This window comes from Bubalus kerabau, chromosome 2 (genome assembly GCF_029407905.1).
Source record: "Bubalus kerabau isolate K-KA32 ecotype Philippines breed swamp buffalo chromosome 2, PCC_UOA_SB_1v2, whole genome shotgun sequence".
In the NCBI taxonomy this organism is placed as follows: Eukaryota; Metazoa; Chordata; class Mammalia; order Artiodactyla; family Bovidae; genus Bubalus; species Bubalus kerabau.
This window is the reverse complement of record NC_073625.1, coordinates 26,468,724-26,492,629: the sequence shown is the minus strand read 5'-3', so window position 1 is coordinate 26,492,629 and position 23,906 is coordinate 26,468,724. Positions and strand designations below refer to the sequence as shown.

The 23,906-nt window shown below is 43.9% G+C and overlaps 1 long non-coding RNA gene across 1 annotated transcript in view; it reads right to left on the bottom strand.

Annotated features, from left to right (window-relative positions):
• LOC129644637 (uncharacterized) overlaps window positions 1–13,398 on the bottom strand; it is a 28,549-nt gene extending 15,151 nt beyond the window's left edge. The window contains exons 1-2 of the long non-coding RNA XR_008710901.1: window positions 13,280–13,398; window positions 10,831–10,967 (exon numbers count right to left, since the gene is read on the bottom strand). This is a non-coding gene — a long non-coding RNA (uncharacterized LOC129644637). The remainder of the gene's footprint in view (window positions 1–10,830; window positions 10,968–13,279) is intronic.
• Between the last annotated feature and the right edge of the window lie 10,508 nt (window positions 13,399–23,906).

The following is a 23,906-nucleotide window of genomic DNA, read 5'->3' as shown; positions in this document are numbered from 1 at the left end:
CTTTTTATGTTATCCTTGGCAACCATAAGCAGAATGTCAACAATGCTCAACATATTAGCACTATTAGAGAGAAACTACCGTGAAACTCTAAAGACTTTGCTTATTGGGCAATGAAAAATTCATGCCCTGCTCTGGTGGAGCAAAGTTCTGGCAGCGTCAGTGACACAACGTCAAGGTACAAATGAAGTTTCCAACCTGCTGGTTCAGATAAACGGCTTTCATTTTACTGTTTGCTTGTGTTTAATAAGGTACCAATTAAAAAAAAAAAAAGGTACCAATTGATTCAAGTTGTTCACAATGCCTTGAAGGCAAAGGATGTCATAGCACGCAGCATCCTCATAACTCACCAATGCTTTTCTAGAAGGAAGGTTCTTGTCATAATACCTGAGAAGGCAATGGAAATACTCTGCTTTTCATCATATATTAACTTAGCTCTGGAATGAAAGTCAAAGTGCTATTTGCTCAGTCGTGTCTGACTCTTTGTGACCCCATGGACTGTGGCCTCCCAGGTTCCTCTGTCCACGGGATTCTCCTGGCAAGAACACTGGAGTGGGCTGCCATTCCCTTCTCCAAGGGATCTTCCCAATCCAGGGATGAAACCCGGGTCTCCTGCATTGCAGGCAGATTCTTTACTATCTGAGCCACCAGGGAAGCCCTTGTTCTGGAATAAGTAAAATGTAACTACCAGAAATGCTCAGTGAGGATTTCGTGCTGATCCTTATGTGTGTTGGCTAAACTGTTAGTAGACCACAGGAAGATCCATGGTGCCAAGTCTCAGACCACAGCAGGACAAGTATCAAAACATCTATTTTCAACTTGGAGCTGAAAATTCTAGTAAGAATTCTATTTTCTCCATAAGTACTCTTATGGTCTCAATGTTTGTGTCCCCTCCACCAAAATGTATGTGTTCAAAACATAATTCCTCAGATTTCCCTGGTGGCTCAGTGGTAAAGAATCCGTCTTACAGCACAGGGAATGCAGGTTCCATCCTGGGTCAGGGAACTAAGATCCCCCATGCCTTGGAGCATCTAAGCCCGTGTGCCACAACTACAGAGTCCATGCATCACATCAAAAAAAATCCCACATGACACAACAAAGATCCAAAATACTGTAACTAAGACCCGACACAGCCAAATAAATAAATTTTTTTTAAAAATTCCTAACGTGATGGAACTTTGAGGTGGGGCCTTTCCCAGATGACTAAGTCATGAAGGTGGAGCCCTCATGAACAGAGTGAGTGTCCTTAAAATAGAGGTCCCAGACAGAACTCTCAGCCCTTCCACCCTGTGAGGTTACGGTGTCCATCTATGAGGAAGCAGGACTTCACCAGACACTGAATCTGCTGGCACCATAATTACGGACTTCCCAGCCCCCAGAAATGTGAGAAATAAATATGTGTTGTTTGTAAGCCACCCAATTTACAGTAGTTTTGTTCTAGTAGCCTATAGCCTCAACTATAGACTTCCCTGGTGGCTCAGTGGTGAAAAATCTGCCTACAATGCAGAAGATGCAGGTTCGATCCCTGGGTCTGGAAGATCCCCTGGAGAAGGAAATGGCAACCCACTCCAGTATTCTTGCCTGGGAAATGCCATAGACAGAGGAGCCTATGGGATGACAGTCCACGGGGCTGCAAAAGGGTCGGACACAGTTTAGCGACTAAAACAACAACAACAATTATGTAAAGTTTAAAAATAAAATAAAATTTAAAAAAATAAAACAACAACAACAAAACAGATTAAGACTAGTATCAAGAAAAATATCTCAACATCTTAAAATATAGATCATTGAAAAGCAACTCCTTCTACCCTTCACACTGACAAATTGAAATGTTTGAAGTAAAACTTAGCTCTTACACCGTCACCCTCCCTTTATCCAGAGTTAACAGAAATGTTTATAGTACTGCTTGAAGTTTGTGGCTTTGATGGATTTAGTTATTGACATCTACACTTATTGTTTCTCACACACATCAACCACAGAAATCTCATATGGAAAAACCATTTCTGAAGGTATATGCTAGATTTCAAATTCCAACTTTCTTATCATTGTGCTCAAGCTAGGAAGCTATACTTCCCACACAAAGAAGTTGTTTTCTAAGAGCAAGTGCCTCACAGCTCCCCCAACACCTGCCCTCCAAAACCCCACAAATAATTGAGACATTGGTCTTCTTCTCCCTTTAAACTGATTTATATGAAACAAAAGGTAAACAAATCAGAAAAGGAAATGTGAGGCATCCACATACCCAATATCTAACACTATGCAAACAGAGTAGAAAAATTATAGGACAAACAAGGAGGAAAATGTTTTTTTTTTCCTTCAGGTGTTTATAATCTATAGTCTGAAACTAACACGAAATATTTGAGAATATTCCAGAGAAAGAGCAAATACAAACATGAGAGAAAAGATGAGAAACCAGAACTTGGGCAAGTATTTCAATGGAGACACAGCAGTTCTGACTTGGGAGATCTCTGGAGCTATTCAACTTCCTCTGGAAGGTCAACCACGTGGACTTTTTTCATCACTGGAGGAAGCCCCCCACCACCCCCCGCCAGGTCACATCAGTTTCTTTTCCCAAAGTCTTATACCTGTTTCATTTAAACAAACATATCTATGTGTGTATATAAAATATTCACTATGAGTTTGGCACTGTTATAAGCAGTGAAAATGTAGCAATGACATAAAACAAAAATATTTACCCTCATTCAGATTACATTCTAGTGGGTGAAGGTGGACCATCAGCAAAATAAGTATGCAAGATATATAATGTTCTAGCAGACGATAATGTGCACAATGGAAAACTTAAACAAGAAAAAGAGATTAGGAATTCTGGGAGAGAGCAGGTACAAAGTCAAGTAGGATGGACAAGGAAGGCACAGTAGCAGAATAATGATGCCCAAACATATCCACATCCTCACAGGGCCAAAGGGCTATGCAGATGCGATTAAGCGAAGGGCCATTGGATGGGGAGATTAGCGTGTGTTATCCAGGTGGGCCCAATGTGATCACAAGGGTCCTTATGTGGGAACAAGGCAGGTGGCAGAGACAGAGGCAGAAGGTGTAAGGTCAGAGGCTGGAGTGATTAACTGCTGCCTGGGAGGGAGTCATGAGACACAGAACATGAGCCTCTTCTAAAAGCTGGGAAAAGTAAGGAAACAGACTCTTATTGGGAGAGAATGTGTGTTCTTTTAAGTTGCTGAATTTGTACTAATTGACCACAGCAGTAATAAAAAAACTAATACAGATGATCTCACTGAGAAGGTGAAAAGGGAAGCCTGGCGTGCTGCAGTCCATGCATCACAAAGAGTCGAACATGACTGAGCGACTGAACAACAAGAGCCCTGAGAAGGTGACATTGAGCAAAGGTTTGCAGGAGGTGAGGAACCAGGTAGGCAGGTATCTGAGGAAAAGGTGTTCCAGGAAAAAAGGCAAACTGCGGCGAGAATGCCCTGATGAGAAAAGGGCCTCTCCAGATGGAGAAGCAGAACAGCCCCGGGAGTGGGGCAAACAGAATGAGGCAGGTTAGAGAGTGGGGTGCATCCTCTCGTTTAGTGCTTTGCTGGCCACTGTAGACGCTTTGGCTTATTCTGAGTGAGACAGGGAGTGTAGGAAGAGCTAGGAATATTCATAGGAATTCTGAGTGTTTACAAGGAGAATAAAAGTGGTGTCCTGGTAAATAATGGTAGGGTGGGGGTGGGGAGAGTCTGGGTTTGTAGCATTTGCTGATTTCCATGGACAGAGGTGCCTGGTGGGCTACAGTCCATGGGGTCACAAAGAGTCGGACACGACTGAAAGTGACTAAACACGCATGCGTGCATGGTGTAGCTACTCCCATCATGGTTGACTTCACGCTCCCAGGAGTCTAATAACCAACTCACAAAAATTCCTGAATATTTCATTATCAGCCCCAGCAGGCACTGTGATCTCCATTTGCCAGTTCCACACTATATTCCATTTGGAGCAAGTGGGTTAACAGTCAGCTGGTGGCAAAACATATAAGAAAGCCCTCAGTAAAAATCAGTCAGAACATACCCAAGTTTAATAGATTTGGGATTCTGGAATCTAATTTATCTTTACCTGCTCTACCTTGTATTCAGTTCAGTTTAGTCGCTCAGTCGTGTCCAACTCTTTGCGACCCCATGAATCGCAGCACGCCAGGCCTCCCTGTCCATCACCAACTCCCGGAGTTCACCCAGACTCATGTCCATCGAGTCAGTGATACCATCCAGCCATCTCATCCTCTGTCGTCCCCTTCTCCTCTTGCCCCCAATCCCTCCCAGCATCAGAGTCTTTTCCAATGAGTCAGCTCTTTGCATGAGGTGGCCAAAGTACTGGAGTTTCAGCTTTAGCATCATTCCTTCCAAAGAAATCCCAGGGCTGATCTCCTTCAGAATGGACTGGTTGGATCTCCTTGCAGTCCAAGGGACTCTCAAGAGTCTTCTCCAACACCACAGTTCAAAAGCATCAATTCTTCAGCGCTCAGCCTTCTTCACAGTCCAACTCTCACATCCATACATGACCACAGGAAAAACCATAGCCTTGACTAGACAGACCTTTGCTGGGAAAGTAATGTCTCTGTTTTTCAATATGCTATCTAGGTTGGTCATAACTTTCCTTCCAAGGAGTAAGCGTCTTTTAATTTCATGGCTGCAGTAAAGGATGAGTTAAAAAGAAGCACTCTTTCTTTCTTATCAGAATGCTTCTATTAAATAAATGGAAGATATATTGAACTATATTCAGTCTTGCCTATTTTTCATTATCCTTAACAGAAACATCATCAGAGACCAGCTTCATAAAAAGAGCTATTGGGCTGTTGTTGTTCAGTTGCTCAGTCATTTCCGACTCTTTGAGACCCCCATGGACTGCAGCACACCAGGCTTTCCTGTCCTTCACTATCTCCCGGAGTTTGCTCAAACTCATGTCCATTGAGTCAGTGACACCATCCAACCATCTCATCCTCTGTCGCCCCCTTCTCCTCATAAAAGATCTATTGGGTAAAAAAAATAAATAAATAAGTTTTAATATACATTGGCTCCATCAGAAGGGAAAAGCAGATGAAAAGAAAAGAAGGCAGGCTTGGCCAAGCCAAAGAACAATACTAGACTTAGCAGGCACCAGGAGAAAAAGGAAGTCTGCCGACTGTTTAGTCTAGCTCTGTACTTTTCACTAGAGGAAAGTGAAATGTATATCCAGAAATAAGACCCAAATTCAAGACGGCTTGGATAGACATCATGTCTAGTGCAAGGAAAAACATGATCAAGATAGCACATAGTGACATTTCCGTAAAAGAGAAGGGCATCCACATTCTTTCTCTGGCATTACAAGCCAGTATGGAACTCCTCAAGATTCCTGAATTGGTGCAATTTAATGCAGCTCAGCAGCCTCATTTAAACCATGCTCCTTCACTCAAAGGGGTGGAGGGAGATGATTAGGACTGAGGATGGCTGAGGACCTGGACCCCAGGGGAAGCCGCAGTGGGCAACAGGGAGAAACGAAGTTGTAGAGGCCAAGAAAGGATGTGAAGAATTGATTTCCCTCACCACTCCCGGCCCCCAGAGTTAGGGGCCTTTGGAGTAGCTTCAGGCTCTGTTCTTTACTCTTTCCCCATCCCCAGCTTTAGCAAACACAGAGATATTTTTGACTGACAAATACCTGATGAATGGTAAGATTTTAGGGGTCCTCTCATCTCTAGGCGGAGAAGGCAATGGCACCCCACTCCACTACTCTTGCCTGGCAAATCCCATGGACGGAGGAGCCTGGTAGGCTGCAGTCCATGAGGTCTCTAGAAGTCCGACACGACTGAGCGACTTCACTTTCACTTTTCACTTTCATGCATTGGAGAAGGAAATGGCAACCCACTCCAGTGTTCTTGCCTGGAGAATCCCAGGGATGGCGGAGCCTGGTGGGCTGCCGTCTATGAGGTCGCACAGAGTTGGACACGACTGAAGCAACTAAGCAGCAGCAGCAGCAGCAGCTCATCTCTAGGGAGTCATATGGGTCAATAACCAATAATCTTGGAGATTATTGTTGTTCAGTTGCTCAGCTGTGTCCAACTCTTTGTGACCCCATGAACTGTAGCCTGCCAGGCTCCTCCGTCCATGGGATTCTCCAGGCAAGAATACTGCAGTGAGTTGCCCTAACCTCCTCCAGAGGATCTTCCAGACCCTAGGATCGAACTCACATCTCCTGCCTTGCAGGCACATTCTTTACTGCTGAGCCACCAAGGAAGCCCATAAATAGCATAAAAATTACCATTTTAACCACTTGTAAGTGAACAATTCAGTGGCATTAAGTGCATTCAAATGCTTTGCCACCATCACCACCATCCATCTTCAGAATTTTTCCATCATCCCAAATAGGAACCCTATCCTATTAAACAATAACTTCCCATCCCCACGTTTCCCCAGCCCCTGGTAACCTTCATTATACTTACTGTCTCTATGAATTTACCTATTCTAGACACCTCATGTAAGTGGAATCATACAATATTTGTCTTTTGTGTCCGGCTTACTTCACTTAGCATGTTTTCATATCCATGTTGTAGCAAGTATCAGAATTTCATTTGTTTTTACGTCTGAATAATATTCCATTATATGTATATACCACTTTTGTTTATTCATTTATCCATAAATGGACTTTGGGGTTATTTCCACCTTTGGATATTGTGAATAATGCAGTAATGAACATGGATACTCAAGTCTCTGAGTCCTGCTTTCAGTTATTCTGGATATATACCAATCTATGAATGTGATTGGGCTTGCCTGGTGGCTCAGATGGTAAAGAATCTGCCTGCAATGCAGGAGACCCGGGTTCAATCCCTGGGTCAGGAGGATCCCCTGGAGAAGGGAACGGCAACCCACTCCAGTATTCTTGCCTGGAGAATTCCATGGACAGGGGATCCTGGTGGGCTACAGTCCACAGGGTTGCAAAGAGTCAGACACGACTGAGCGACTAACACTACTACTACTATAAATGTGATCATGGGCTCATATGATTATTTCATTTAAATTTTTGAGGAACCAGCACACTATTTCCCACAGCAGCTGCACCACTTTACATTCCCACCAGCCGTGCATGAGGGTTCCAACTTCGCCACATCCTCACCAACACTTGTTATTTTCCATTTTCTAATTATAGCCATCCCAACAAGTGTACAATGTCATTTTTTAATGCCACTCCTTTGATTTTAATATGTAACCAGGAGTCAAAAAAAAAAGCACGCGTGTGAAGCTCAATTTTTCACTTGAGTAAAATGGAACAAATGAACCCCCTCTTAAAGGGTGGATGTGATGAGTAAATGAGTACCCCATAGAAGGCAGGGCTTCCCCTCAGCAGTGAAGAATCCACCTGCAATCCAGAAGCCCCAGGAGACATTGAGTTTGATCCCTGGGTGGGGAAGATCCCCTGGGGGAGGAAATGGCAATGCACTCCGGTGTTCTTGCCTGGAGAATCCCATGGATAGAGAAGCCTGGAGGGCTATAGTCCATGGGGTCACAAAGAGTTGGACACAACTGAAGCGACTTAGCAGCCAGCAGCAGCAGCATGGAAGGGCAATCAACACATGTTGGCCCCTCTCTCCTCCCTTAGATTTCTACTAAATTCCTCCCTCAATGTCCAAAAAAGCTCTGTGCCGTTTTAAACTATGTAGATTTGACAGAGGGCTGATTATAACTTCTGCTTGGCTTTACCTACAGATCATGCAAAAGACGCCAAATGTGCCTCCATCACCCCTAAACGGCACTACACCTGCACCCACTTTCCTCTCCAATCAGGCATTCGTGAGCTCTATTATTAAACAGACAAGGAGCAGCCGTAATGCTGAAAGGTTGCGTGGGTTGTACTTTAACGTGACAACTCTGCCAACACTTTTAGTTTGTTGAAAAACTCCAACAAATTGTCTAGTTAAATTAATAAACATTTTGGCACCACAAAATCCTGAAACACTTGGCAATAGAAGCAACAAAATATTTTACAAGTAAAGTATACAAGTATGACACTACAGAAATGTTTTCAGAGGTAAGTAACGATGGTGTTTACTTTTAATTACTGTGTTTCCATTGGTCTCTCAGTCACAAACTATGGCTTCGTTCATTGGTTTAACACTCCTTGCATGTCCTTTCTAACGTGCTGGAGATCTACAATAATGTTATTTTGGGGCTTCTTACAGAATCTGCAGAAGGCCCCAGGAACCACAAATCAATCGGTCAGCGATGTAACGTCTAAAGTACTTGCAACAAAACACTGAACAATTGACTTGCACCAAAGCTGGAATCCAATTACATTAAAGAAAAGGTGCCCTAGCCAGATTGTCTACAATACACAACCATGGATCAATGAAATATTGGAAAACCCAGAGTGATTGTGACTCACTGCTGTGCATTTATCCCGTGGTGTCATAGTGCGGCAAATCAACACAAAACAACTACATCAAGAGGCTTCTAGGGTGGACTCAAAACTCTGTTAACGCAAACAACGCTTGTTGCAACTTTCTGTTTGCTCAAATCAATTCATACTCTTCACAGATTTCACAGGCTCCTCTGTGTAATCCAAAACTTTTTTCTGCGTTGAATTTTTAGTTCAATTTCCATTGTGGACTTTTTTAATTAACTCATTTATTTTAATTGGAGGATAATTACTTTACTATACTGTGATGGTATTTGCTATACATCAACATGAATTGGCCATAGATATACATGTGTCCACTCCAGTACTTTGGCCACCTCATGCGAAGAGTTGACTCATTGGAAAAGACTCTGATGCTGGGGGGGATTGGGGGCAGGAGGAGAAGGGGACGACAGAGGATGAGATGGCTGGATGGCATCACTGACTCGATGGATGTGAGTCTGGGGGAACTCCAGGAGTTGGTGATGGACAGGGAGGCCTGGCGTGCTGCGACTCATGGGGTCGCAAAGAGTCAGACACAACTGAGCGACTGAACTGAACTGAACTGATACATGTGTGCTCTCCATCCCGAAACCCACCCCCCACCTCCCTTCTCACCCTATCCTTCCAGGTTGTCATGGAGCAGTGGCTTTGGGGGCCCTACTTCATGCATCAGACACACACTGGTTATCTATTTTATATATGGTAATGTGTATGTTTCAGTGCTATTCTCTCAAACCAAGCCTCTCTCTCCCACTGAGTCATGACCCAGCAATCCCACTACTGGACATGTACTCCAAGGAAACCAGAAACTGAACAAGACACTTGTACCCCGAGGTTCACTGCAGCACTATTTACAATAGCTAGGACGTGGAAGCAACCTAGATGTCCATCGGCAGACGAATGGATAAGGAAGTTGTAGTACACATACAATGGAATATTACTCAGCTATTAAAAGGAACACATTTGAGTCAGTTCTAAAGAGGTGGAGGAACCTAGAGCCTATTACACAGAGTGAAGTAAGTCAGAAAGAGAAAGACAAATACCATATATTAACACACTGTATATGGAATCTAGAAAGATGGTACCAACAATCCTACATACAGGGCAGCAAAGGAGACACAGACGTAAATCCGAAACTTTTGAAAGGTCAGACTTAATTAAAAGTTTAACAGCTTCTGACTGGCAGGCTTCACCTCCCCTGCCTTCCTCCCTGGCGTTTCACTTCCTTCCCCTTCTGGGTGTCACAGATGCGATGAGAGAATCCACTACTTGGCTGAACTTATGCTGGTCATCTGGGGAAGGGCTCTCTAAAGAACTAACACTGAGGCTGAGGCCACACTTTCATATGCATGTGAATCACTGAGGACTTTGGTGAAGTGTGGATTCTGCTCCATTAGGTCCAGGGTGGGGCCTGAGTCCTAACAAGCTTCCAGGATGCCCAGGCCTCTGATCGTGGACACCACTTAGTGTAGCCAGGCCACCAGAGAATCCAGCCAAAGTGAGAGTGGGTGTACCACAGCCCAGGCAGCCTGGACCAGGCCAGCTACAGATCTGGAAAAGAGCAGTGACCGGGACAGATGAGTACTGGTGTGAAAGATGAGGCTGAAAAGGCTAGCGAGAGCAGGGTCGCTGCGTCAGGCCCGATTAGGTACTGGCACGAGGCGCTGGGCTAGGCCTGCCTGTGTGCCTGCGCTTGGTTATTTCTGACTTTTGGGACCCCATGAACTGTAACCCACCAGGCTCCTCTGTTCACGGAATGTTCCAGGCAAAAACACTGAAGTGGGTTGCCATTTCCTCCTCCAGGGGATCTTCCCAAATCAGGAATCAAACCCATGTCTTCTCCTGCATCTCCTGTATTGGCAGGTGGATTCTTTACCACTGAGCCACAGAGAAGCCTAGGCTAAGCTCTGGGGAAACAGAAATAAACAGGACAAGCTTTTTTTTTTTTTGCAATTCAAGCAAATTATTTAATCCATATTTGGTTTTTTGTTTGTAAAAACAGAATAGTAACACATAAGTCTTTGTGTTATTAGGATTAAATACACTATTGCTTGTAATGCTTATAACTTTACCTGCCACACATTAAACCTTACAAAAGGACCATCATGTATAGATGCCAAAGACAGCTGCCCATTATGTCAATTTAAACTCATGTTAACACCTGTAAGCAGAATTTCATTGGCAATGATAAGGTAGCAGCGCTTTACATTTAAAAAAATACTAAATGAAACCAAATGAAAAATATCTTGGCAAGAATGTATCTCCAAAAGGATATAGCAGCCTTAGAGCTTGCAATCTAGCAGAATTATCTTGTGGGTGGGAAACCATTAATGATCTTTAAACAGAGAATAAATAAGATCTAATTGAAATCTTTAAAGGACCTCCCTGGATGCTCTGTAGAGAATGAACTAGAGGGGCACAGAGTTGGAAGGAGGAGTTCTGTTTACTCACCAGGTGAGAGGTACTCATGCGGATGGAAGGAGATTGCTATCAGGACATGTTTTTGAAGGAGAGTAACAGGACTTGATTGCAAGTGGTCCCATAGAGGTGTGACAAGAGAAAGAAGCATCAAGGATTACTCCTCATTTCTGGCAGAAGCAAGTGGGTAAATGAAGGTTATTTCTTTTTTTTTTTTTTTTTTTTTTTTTTGCTATACTAAGCTTTTATTTATTTTTTTAATTTTATTTTATTTAACTTTACAATATTGTATTGGTTTTGCTATATATCAAAATGAATCTGCCACAGGTATACATGTGTTCCCCATCCTGAACCCTCCTCCCTCCTCCCTCCCCATACCATCCGTCTGGGTCGTCCCAGTGCACCAACCCCAAGCATCCAGTATCATGCATCGAACCTGGACTGGCAACTCATTTCGTATATGATATTATACATATTTCAATGCCATTATCCCAAATCATCCCACCCTCTCCCTCTCCCACAGAGTCCAAAAGACTGTTCTATACATCACTGTCTCTTTTGCTGTCTCGTATACAGGGTTATTGTTACCATCTTTCTAAATTCCATATATATGCATTAGTATACTGTATTGGTGTTTTTCTTTCTGGCTTACTTCACTCTGTATAATAGGCTCCACTTTCATCCACCTCATTAGAACTGATTCAAATGTATTCTTTTTAATGGCTGAGTAATACTCCATTGTGTATATGTACCACTGCTTTCTTATCCATTCGTCTGCTGATGGACATCTAGGTTGCTTCCATGTCCTGGCTATTATAAACAGTGCTGCGATGAACATTGGGGTACACGTGTCTCTTTCAATTCTGGTTTCCTCAGTGTGTATGCCCAGCAGTGGGATTGCTGGATCATAAGGCAGTTCTATTTCCAGTTTTTTAAGGAATCTCCACATTGTTCTCCATAGTGGCTGTACTAGTTTGCATTCCCACCAACAGTGTAAGAGGGTTCCCGTTTCTCCACACCCTCTCCAGCATTTATTGCTTGTAGACTTTTGGATCGCAGCCATTCTGACTGGTGTGAAATGGTACCTCACAGTGGTTTTGATTTGCATTTCTCTGATAATGAGTGATGTTGTTTCTATGAAGAACAAGAAGGCTGGATAAGAAGCAAACTAACAGGGAGGAATAGATTTAGGAAGAGGCATAACTTTGGGGGATAGATCTCAAGTTTTCTGAGTTCTGATTTTAGGTATGACTGTGAAAATCCAAGTGGAAACTTTAAAAAAAAAAAAAAACAATTGGACATGGTGTTCTGGCACTTAGCAAGAAAGGTCTGTAGTACAGACTTACATCTGTGTTAAAATGATATTTAAGGCATAGGTATTATTAAAATCTTAAAGTTTTTATCAAGTGAGAAGAGAAGAGGACCCAGAACGAAGTCCCAAGGAATTCTAGCACTTAGAGTTTGGAGGTAAGGAAAGATGGGGGGGGTGGGGGCAGGGTGCACAGGGAGCGGGGGATCTGAGCCAAAGAAAGGGGAAAAAAATAACCCAAGTGTAGAATCAAAGGAGCACACCCACCCAAGAAAAGAGGAAGAGGTTTAATACTGAAAATTCCTCAGATCCCACTGGACTGAAAAATAAGAAGGCGATTGATGACTGTTATGTCTCAACTGTGTTCATCCGAAATGTACGTGTTGAAGTCCTATCACCAAGACCTCACAATGTGACTATTTGGAGATAAGGCCTTTTAAAAGGTTACTGTTTCATTGTTAAGTCATGTCTGACTCTTTGCAACCCCATGGACTGTATCCCACCAGTCTCCTCTGTCCATGGGATTTCTCAGGAAAGAATACTGGAGTGGGTTGCCATTTCCTCCTCCAGGGGATCTTTCTGAACCAGGGATCGAACCTGAGTCTCCTGGCAGACTCTGTACCATTGAGCCACCAGGGAAGCCCTAAGAATTAAATAGCTCTGGGTCAAATAGTTGGCGAAAACTCAGGGGAAGCTTATTTTGAAGGGATGAAATTAAACCCGCCACAACAGGTGAATAAAATTCTAATTAAGTGAGAGATGATGAAATTCAAAATGAAAGGCTTTCACTTTCAGGAATCTGAGATTTGGTAGGGGGAGTGGGGAAAACCTAAAGACACAAAATCAGAAGCCTTCTGGGGGAGGGAGAGACTATGAGAAGCATCAATGAGAACAGCTTTTTTCAAATTCAAATAGACTATTCGAACTCTCAGATCACTAGGACTGAACTCTGACTGGGAAAAACTCCGGAGGAACTGCTCTCCAATCCCAGGAGATCCCAAACATGATTTAGGTAAAAAGCTTTTAGTTTTATGGCTGGGGAAGGTAGCAGGAAAAGAAAATGAACTTCCTGCCAGTGATTCTTTCTCAAGCCCTGCCAATTTCCACATCTGGGGAAACTATAAAGAGTGTCCAACCTCGTGCCCTAAGAGTGGCCACTGATCTCCAGCCTACCTGAGTTGGAGCATCCCGGCATCGTAAGGCTGCTCGCCACCCAGCCTGGAATGGGGAGGAAGACCCTGGGCTGCCGTTCACCCTCCACTGCACGATCCGCCCGACAGGGCCATCAGCAGTAGGTGTCGGAGACACACAAACCACTGGAGCAAGCAGCTGATGAAAAGCAGAATCTTTTTGTCTTTGGCAGTAATGCCAATACCTGAAGCACGTCTCCTTTGGAGCTTTCCAAACCACTTCAAAAGCACGTTTTCTGGCACGGGTTGAGAAAGCCAGGCAAATAGCCCCCACATGCATAGCCATCGGCCAAGATATTGATGAGGGAAGGCAGCCCAGGACCCACACTCAGGCTGTGGAGTGGTCGTTCTCAGAGCTCTCTTAGCTCCAGCAGACCTGGGCAGCATCTGAGGGAAGTGGAGTGGGGTTTTCTGATGTGCTGCCAGCCCAAAGGTGGCCAGTTCCCTAGACAACCAGCGCCACCCTTCCCTGGACCCAGCCGGCTTCCTTGTGGCCTGCTCAGGCCCCCTGACACCAGATTTGTCTTGTGTCTGCCAAAACCAAGCAGCTGGGGCTTCCCTGGTGGCTCAGTTCAATTCAGTTCAGTTCAGTCACTCAGTCGTGTCCAACTCTTTGCAACCCCATGGACTGCAGCACGCCAGGCCTCCCTGTCCATCACCAACTCCTGGAGTTTATCCAAACTCATGTCCATTGACTCGTTGATGCCATCCAACCATCTCATCCTCTGTCGTCCCCTTCTCCTCCTGCCCTCAATCTTTCCCAGCATCAGGGTCTTTTCAAATGAGTCAACTCTTCGCATCAGGTGGCCAAAGTATTGGAGTTTCAGCTTCAACATCAGTCCTTCCAATGAACACCCAGGACTGATTTCCTTTAGAATGGACTGGTTGGATCTCCTTGCAGTCCAAGGGACTCTCAAGAGTCTTCTCCAACACCACAGTTCAAAAGCATCAATTCTTCAGCGCTCAGCTTTCTTTACAGTCCAACTCTCACATCCATACACGACCACTAGAAAAACCATAGCCTTGACTAGACAGTCCTCTGTTGGCAAAGTAATGTCTCTGCTTTTAATATGCTGTCTAGGTTGGTCATAACTTTCCTTCCAAGGAGTAAGCGTCTTTTAATTTCATGGCTGCAGTCACCATCTGCAGTGATTTTGGAGCCCAGAAAAATAAAGTTCAGTGGTAATGAATCCACCTGCTGATGCAGGAGACACGGGTTCAACCCCAGATCTAGGAGATCCCAGGTGCCAAAGAGCAACCACGCCCATGTGCCACTATTGAGCCTGTGCTCTAGAGCCCGGGAGCTGCAAGTACTGAGCCCATACGCCCTGGAGCCCATGCTCCACAACAAGAGAACCCAGCTCAATGAGAAGCCTGTGCACCACAACGAAAAGCAGCCCCCACTTATCACAACTAGGGGGAGAAAAAGAAAAGCAGAGTATTGTCGTGAGGGCTGAATATGAAGATATTCAAAATTATTTAATAGGTCCAGTGCTTAACATAGGGTTAAGCATACAGCAGGTAATCAATAAATATTTACAACCTTCCCAGTTCACACACATCTCCAAATAGTGGAATTTCTGATTGAGACAAGAGATAGTTCCCAGCAGTCTATGCGAGGCAGTTAAGTTTATTGCTAACTAATCAGGAAGTTTGTGGCAGATCAAAATATCCCTTTTAACACCAAGCCTAAAACTTGGTGAGCAAGGGGGGAAACAATCAATATCCCTAAGAAGACACAAAAAGATTGACATTGTAACATAATTGGCTCACTCTACTTGTTCACTCAATCTCCATTTAGATTTCAGTTCCACAAGGGCAAACAATTCGTCATAATGGCAGTGATTAAGATGGTATTTGGCCAAGGAACCAATCTCCAGACAATGTCCCTAAGAAAGATATATATGCACAGAAAACAAAGCACAGGAAAATAACAGTTTATTACTACCTGGAGATTTTCCCCAAACACACAGAGACGTCACTGAGCGGAGTTGAATGCTGGAAGGACTCTAGTGTGTGTGTGTGTGTGTGTGTGTGTTAGCTGCTCATTCATGTCCAACTCTTTGCAACCCCATGGACGCCAGACTCCTCTGTCTATGGGATTCTCCAGGCAAGAATACTGGGTGGGTTGCCATTCCCTTCTGAAGGGGATCTTCCCAACCCAGGGATCAAAACCAGATCTCCTGCATTGCAGGCGGATTCTTTACCATCTGAGCCACCAGGGAAGCCCTTGGTCGGATGCCAAAGCAAGCCAGTGACCACTCCTGACTACTTCTCCCAAAGGTCAGACCCAAGTCTTAGATCTGGATACTCTCTTATGAGAAAGGGATGGAACAGCTGTCACGAGGAGGATGAGGACAGCCACCAGACAGAGTGGACTTGAGGAAGCCTGGGAAGCCTGCCTAGGTTTCACTGTATTCTTTCTTATTTGTTTCTGGTTCTGTGTTCAGTGAAAGAGAGCGGATATCCTCTATTGACAAGGATTAGAAAGCAGATGCATTTTATCCAGCATTTGAGGGAACGAAGGGGATTCAAAGAAAGAAATGATTAGACATTTTCCCAAAAGGAGTAGTCGCAAGCTACATTAACTCCTCTGCTTGCCCATAAATCTTTACCTAGTCTCTAGAGGGACTTCCTTGGTGGCTCAATGGCTAAGAATCTGCACTCGCAGTGCAGGGGGCACGGGTTCAATCCCTGATCAAGGAACTAGATCCCACATGCCACAACTAAGACCCAGTGCAGCCAAATAAAATAAATATTAAAAAAAAAAAACCTTTACCGAGATCTAGGAAAGTTCTACCTCTCCCCAAGGGCTCATAAAAGATCCTTAAACTTGACCAACTGTAAAAAGTCCTTTGGAGATGAAGTAAAAGGGAAGGGAAGGGTACAAGTTGTGGGCCTTCTGTCCTGCACAGGCCAACAGTAACATCTCTACTTCTTACTGAACCGGTGCACAGAAAGCCTTCAAAAGATGCTTATCCACTGGCGATGCCACAGGACTGTTCCTCACCACAAACATTAGATTTCAAAGAACTTTTTTTGTCTGTATTATGGTGCCCTCTTCACAGACTTATTAAGTTGCTACCCAGAAGGAAGTGAGATTTCAAAAGGAAGAATGGTGGCATTCTCCAGGTCTTAAAAAAGCAGTGTTGGACAATGGTTAATAGGTCCTGGACTCAGACAGACTGAGTATACAAACTTCAGCTCTACCACTTACGAATTGTGTGATCTTGGGCAAGTCTCTCAAAGTTAGTTCCTCAGCAAAACTGGACCAGTAAAAGGAACCAAGAGGAGGGTTTTGTGTGGATTTGTTCACAAATTCTACTGTATGATTTCAAAGCACATGCTTTACCCCTGGTGGCTCAGAGGTTAAAGCATCTGCCTGTAATGTGGGAGACCCAGGTTCGATCCCTGGGTCAGGAAGATCCCCTGGAGAAGGAAATGGCAACCCACTCCAGTATTCTTGCCTGGAGAATCCCATGGACGGAGGAGCCTGGTGGGTTACAGTCCATGGGGTCGCAAAGAGTCGGACATGACTGAGCGACTTCACTTCACTTCACTTCACCTCTATGATAGATTAAGTTATTAGAATTCTCCTGGATGTAATTCTGTAAAAATTCTGTAACTACAATGGGGCATGGATGAAGAAATCTTTCAAGGAAATAGTCAAGTATGCTTTGTTTTTAAGAAATCCAGACAGACAGTTTGGACAAGAATCAAGTCATAATTTTACATCATTTTTAGGGACTAGATCTTATCAGATGATGTGCTGTGGTCTACATGTTTGTGATTTCTCAAAATCCATATGTTAAAGCTCTTACCTACAATGGGATGGCATTACAAGCTTTTGCTTTGGGGAGGTGATTTAGTTTAGCTGAAGTCATGACGGTGAGGAACTCATAAGGGGATTCATGTTCATGTTAGAACAGAAAGCGAGCTCTCTTACCATGTGAGGACAGGAGCCATCTGCAGATCAGAAAGCAGGTCCTGACCAGACGAGGAATTTTCCTTCATCTTGGACTTCCCAGATCCTACAACCGAGAGAAATAAGCAGTTTCATGTTTATGATAATATGTTATAGCAGCCCAACCAGACTAAGACATAAAAATTCTCTTTAAAAAAAAAAAATCCAGTTTAGGGCTTCCCTGGTGGCATAGTGGATAGGAACCCACCTGCCAATGTGGGGTACACGGGCACAATCCCTGGTTCGGGAAGATTCCACATGGCACACAGCAACTAAGTCCACACACCACCAACTACGGAAGCCCGTGGGCCCTGGAGCCCGAGCTTCGCAACAGGAGAAGCCACCGCAATGAGAAGTCACAAGCAGAGAGCAGCCCCACTCACTGCGACTGGAAAAAGCTCGTGCAGCAACGAAGACCCAGTGCAGCCAAAAATAAATAATAAATAGGTAAAAAATTTTTAATCCAGTTTAAATGCAATCATCTATCATCAGGAGATGCTGTCTCCTCCCTCCTCCTTTGAACTATGAGCTCTAGGGCTACCGCTCCAAGGAGCCAAACCTCTACCCTCATCTGAAGAACACGTCCCTGCTCCTGAAGGATGTCTCTATCAAACTTAGCCTAGCAAACAGCATCTACCAAGTGGAACGAAGCAACCCCGTGCTGCTCGCCAGCCAGCATCTGAGGAGCACACTTCTGTGGGTTCTGTTGAATCTCCAAGGTGACTCAATCCTCCGATCAGACTGGAGTCTCAGCTGCAACTGAGACACCTAGATGCTGGGGTCAGATTTGGCATTAACGCCCTGCTTAGATTTGAGCTTTTTTTTTTTTTTTTTTTTTTGAGGTTTTTCCAGTAGTCGTGTATGGATGTGAGAGTTGGAGCATAAAGAAAGCTGAGCACAGAATTAATGCTTTTGAACTGTGGTGTTGGAGAAGACTCAAAGACTCTTGAGAGTCCCTTGGACTGCAAGGAGATCCAACCAGTCCATTCTAAAGGAAATCAGTCCTGAAAAATGGAAGGGCTGATGCTGAAGCTGAAACTCCAGTACTTTGACCACTTGATGAGAAGAACCAACTCTTTGGAAAAGACCCTGATGCTGGGAAAGATTGAAGGCAGGACGAGAAGGGGACGACAGAGGATGATATGGTTGGATGGCATCATCGACTCAATGGGCATGAGTTTGAGTAAACTCCGGGAGTTGGTGATGAACAGGGAGGCCTGGTGTGCTGCAGTCCACAGGGTCGCGAAGAGTCGGACACAAATGAGGGACTGAACTGAGTTCGCTTTGAGCACCAGACTCTGAACACGTGGCCACAACCTCTGGCCAGAGGCTTCTCTCCCGGTTCCAATGCCAGCCAACCTGACGCCCGGTCAGCCTTGGCCTTCAGTGAATACCGGATCACATCAAGTCCATCCAAGTGAGAACAAGATGATGTGCTGGCTCCCCATCCAGGGTTTCCCTCCAATCCATCAGCATATATACTAAGTGTATATACAAAACAACCAGGCTTGCTTTATTTTCCTTTCCACATTTTGCCACTTCCTAGAACTCTGGTTTTGAGAATCCTGACCTCCCAACATTCCGTAATCCTCTTGAAAGGAACACAGCAAATATGCTCTCTGCACAGTGCAAACAGAAGCTGATTTCATTTTTCCATCATCTGAAAAGCACAGAAGGTAATTTCTAAGCCAGCAGTAAAATCTATTTATAAAGAAAGCTGATTTGTTTTCTGCACTTTCCAGCACAGAGGTTCAATTTATTTCCTTACCATAAAAAGAACCATTACTTTTGTTAAGCAATCGTAGTTGGTACATTTTTAAAATGTTTTAATTTCAAAAAAAAAAAAAAAAACCCAATTTGCAAATTAGAGCGTAAATAGCTTTCTTAAAATGGCCCGTTTCAGACCCAGTTTGCTGATTGATGATTTCACTGTGCTTCAAGGCAAATGATTTCACAGTCATTGGGTGTATAATATAATGATGTTTTTATGAAGCCGTTAGTATCACTAAAAATATAATTATTATAAATGAAATTATAAGGGAAAAAGAGAAATCTTCACTCTGACAATGCCAAATTTTGTACTAAATCATAAATTATGCTTCTATAAGAAAAACTACACGTTTCTTCTATGGGACAAACCTAATTGCACCCTGAAAAACCTAATAATTATCGAAAAGGACCTACCGTGATATTTTGAGGCCCCTGTGTTTCTGGGATCGGCTGCCTTGTGTTATTCGTAGGGAAACAGCACCATCTTGTGGACATACAAGAAATGGCTGCATTTTGCTCAAGGAGCATCAGATGATGTTAAGGAAAAAAACACCAGTTCTTTTCAGTTTCTGTAGCGCTTTCTACATGAAGAGTGTTATATTTGTATTTAAAGGACAGCATAGTATTGCTGATATTTATAAATGATCTCAAAGTGTATTAGGGGAAACACATCCTCTAAATACAGCTTCAAGGATGCTTTCTAAATTCCGAATTTGGTTATGGGTACTTTTTTTAAGCAACACTTAACTTTATTACACATTCGCCCAACACATGCCTGCCTTTTTAGTAATAATCTTTTAGGCTTCTACTGAATTTGCTGCTGCTGCTGCTGCTAAGTCGCTTCAGTCGTGTCCGACCCTGTGGGACCCCATAGAGAACAGCCCACCAGGCTCCTCCATCCCTGGGATTCTCCAGGCAAGAACACTGGAGTGGGTTGCCATTTCCTTCTCCAATGCATGCATGCATGCTAAGTTGCTTCAGTCGTGTCTGACTCTGTGCGACCCCGTGGACAGCAGCCCACCAGGCTTCTCTGTCCATGGGATTTTCCAGGCAAGAATACTGGAGTGGGTTGCCATTTCCTTCTCCAATGCATGCATGCATGCTAAGTTGCTTCAGTCGTGTCTGACTCTGTGCGACCCCATGGACAGCAGCCCACCAGGCTTCTCTGTCCCAGGGATTTTCCAGGCAAGAACACTGGAGTGGGTTGCCATTTCCTTCTCCAAATTTAGCAGATATCAAAGAGCTTTCACATCTATTATCATTTTTTTACACTTTTTATTTTGCATTGGGGTATAGTTGATCAAAAAAAAATGTCCTTTTCATTATAGGGGACTGGAATGCAAAAGTAGGAAGTCAAGAAACACCTGGAATAACAGGCAAAGTTGGCCTTGGGGTACAGAATGAAGCAGGGCAAAGGCTAATAGAGTTTTGCCAAGAAAATGCACTGGTCATAGCAAACACCCTCTTCCAACAACACAAGAGAAGACTCTAAACATGGACATCACCAGATGGTCAACACCGAAATCAGATTGATTATATTCTTTGCAGCCAAAGATGGAGAAGCTTTATACAGTCAGCAAAAACAAGACTGGGAGCTGACTGTGGCTCAGATCACGAACTCCTTATTGCCAAATTCAGACTGAAATTGAAGAAAGTAGGGAAAACCACTAGACCATTCAGGTATGACCTAAATCAAATCCCTTATGATTATACAGTAGAAGTGAGAAATAGATTTAAGGGACTAGATCTGTTAGAGTGCCTGATGAACTATGGACGGAGATTCATGACATTCCACAGGAGACGGGGATCAAGACCATCCCCATGGAAAAGAAATGCAAAAAAGCAAAATGGCTGTCTGAGGAGGGCTTACAAATAGCTGTGAAAGGAAGAGAAGCGAAAAGCAAAGGAGAAAAGGAAAGATACAAGCATCTGAATGCAGAGTTCCAAAGAATGGCAAGGAGAGATAAGAAAGCCTTTCTCAACAATCAATGCAAAGAAATAGTGGAAAACAACAGAATGGGAAAGACTAGAGATCTCTTCAAGAAAATTAGAGATACCAAGGGAACATTTCATGCAAAGCTGGGCTCGATAAAAGACAGAAATGGTATGGACCTAACAGAAGCAGAGATATTAAGAAGAAGTGGCAAGAATACACAGAAGAACTGTACAAAAAAGAGCTTCACAACCTAGATAATCACGATGGTGTGATCTCTCACCTAAAGCCAGACATCCTGGAATGTGAAGTCAAGTGGGCCTTAGAAAGCATCACTACGAACAGCTAGTGGAAGTGATGGAATTCCAGTGGAGCTATTTCAAATCCTGAAAGATGATGCTGTGAAAGTGCTGCAGTCAATATGCCAGCAAATTTGGAAAAGTCAGCAGTGGCCACAGGCCTGGAAAAGGTCAGTTTTCATTCCAATCCTAAAGAAAGGCAATGCCAAAGAATGCTCAAACTACCACACAATTGCACTCATCTCACATGCTAGTAAAGTAATGCTCAAAATTCTCCGAGCCAGGCTTCAACAGTACGGGAAACATGAACTTCCAGATGTTCAAGTTGGATTTAGAAAAGGCAGAGGAACCAGAGATCAAATTGCCAACATCCACTGGATCATCAAAAAAGCAAGAGAGTTCCAGAAAAACATCTATTTCTGCTTTATTGACTATCCCAAAGCCTTTGACTGTGTGGATCACAAGAAACTGTGGAAAATTCTGAAAGAGATGGGAATACCAGACCACCTGACCTGCCTCTTAAGAAATTTGTATGCAGGTCAGGAAGCAACAGTTAGAACTGGACATGGAACAACAGACTGGTTCCAAATAGGAAAGGGAGTATGTCAAGGCTGTATATTGTCACCCTGCTTATTTAACTTCAATGCAGAGTACATCATGAGAAACGCTGGGCTGGAAGAAGCACAAGCTGGAATCAAGATTTCCGGGAGAAACATCAATAACCTCAGATATGCAGATGACACCACCCTTATGGCAGAAACTGAAGAGGAACTAAAAAGCCTCTTGATGAAAGTGAAAGAGGAGAGTGAAAAAGTGGCTTAAAGCTCAACATTCAGAAAACAAGATCATGGCATCTGGTCCCATCACTTCATGGGAAATAGATGGGGAAACAGTGGAGACAGTGTCAGACTTTATTTTGGGGGGCTCCAAAATCACTGCAGATGGTGATTGAAGCCATGAAATTAAAAGACGCTTACTCCTTGAAAGGAAAGTTATGACCAACCTAGATAGCATATTCAAAAGCAGAGACATTACTTTGCCAACAAAGGTTCGTCTAGTCAAGGCTATGGTTTTTCCAGTGGTCATGTATGGATGTGAGAGTTGGACTGTGAAGAAGGCTGAGTGCCAAAGAACTGATGCTTTTGAACTGTGGAGTTGGAGAAGACCCTTGAGAGTCCCTTGGACTGCAAGGAGATCCAACCAGTCCATCCTATAGGAGATCAGCCCTGGGATTTCTTTGGAAGGAATGATGCTAAAGCTGAAACTCCAGTACTTTGGCCACCTCATGTGAAGAGTTGACTCATTGGAAAAGACTCTGATGCTGGGAGGGATTGGGGGCAGGAGGAGAAGGGGACGACAGAGGATGAGATGGCTGGATGGCATCACTGACTCGATGGATGTGAGTCTCAGTGAACTCCGGAAGTTGGTGATGGACAGGGAGGCCTGGCGTGCGGCGACTCATGGGGTCGCAAGGAGTTGGACACGACTGAGCGACTGATCTGATAGTCAATCAACAAAGAGTGTTGTGACAGTTCCAGGTGAACAGTGAAGGGACTCAGCCATACACATACACACACCCGTTCTCCCCCAAACTCCCCTCCCATCCAGGCCTCCACGTAACATTGAGCAGAGTTCCATGTGCTATACAGTAGGTCCTTGCTGGTTATCCATTTTAAATACAGCGGTGTGTACATGTCCATCACAAACTCCCTAACTATCCCTTTCCTCCCGCAACTGTAAGTTCCTTGTCTAAGTCTGTGAATGTCTTTCTGTTTTGCAAGTAAGTTCATTTGGGTATGGGTACTTTTAAGACAACCAGAAGCTACTTGAGCAAAATGCAGCCGTTTTCTTACTTGTCCACAAGGTGGTGCTGTCGGTTGGGACTAAGCTTTCCTAATAGCTCAGACTGGATATTTTTTTAACATAACCTGATGCTGCCTGACAAAGGATGACATGGTTGGATGGCATCACCGATTGGATGGATATGAGTTTGAGTAAGCTCCGGGAGTTGGTGATGGACAAGGAAGCCTGGTGTGCTGCAGTCCATGGGGTCGCAAAGAGTCGGACACGATTGAGTTACTGAACCGAACTGAACTGATGCTACTTGAGCAAAATGTAGCCATTTTCTTATTTGTCCACAAGGTGGTGCTGATGGCTGAGACTACAACAAACCTTTTAAAAAGTTGGTCACAGAAAAGATAGTGATAGATAGTGAACTCGCTCAGTCGTGTCCGACTCTTTGCGACCCCATGGACAGTAGCCAACCAGGCTTCTCCGTCCATGGGATTTTTCCAGACAAGAATACTGGAGTGGGTTGCCATTTCCTTCTCCAGGGGATCTTCCAGACCCAAGGATCGAACCTGGGTCTACCCATATTGTAGGCAGACGCTTTACCATCTGAGCCACCAGGGAAGTCCAAAGAAACAATCAAAAATAAAAAGGCAGTCTACAGAAATGGAGAAAATATTTGCAAATCATACATCTGATAAGGGATTAATATCCAAAATATATAAGAAATTCAATAGAAAAAGCTATTTTAAATGGTCAAAGGAACTGAATAGATATCTTTCCAAAGGTCAACAGGTACATGAAAAGACACTCAATGTCACTAATTATTAGGGAAATGCAAATCAAACCACAATGA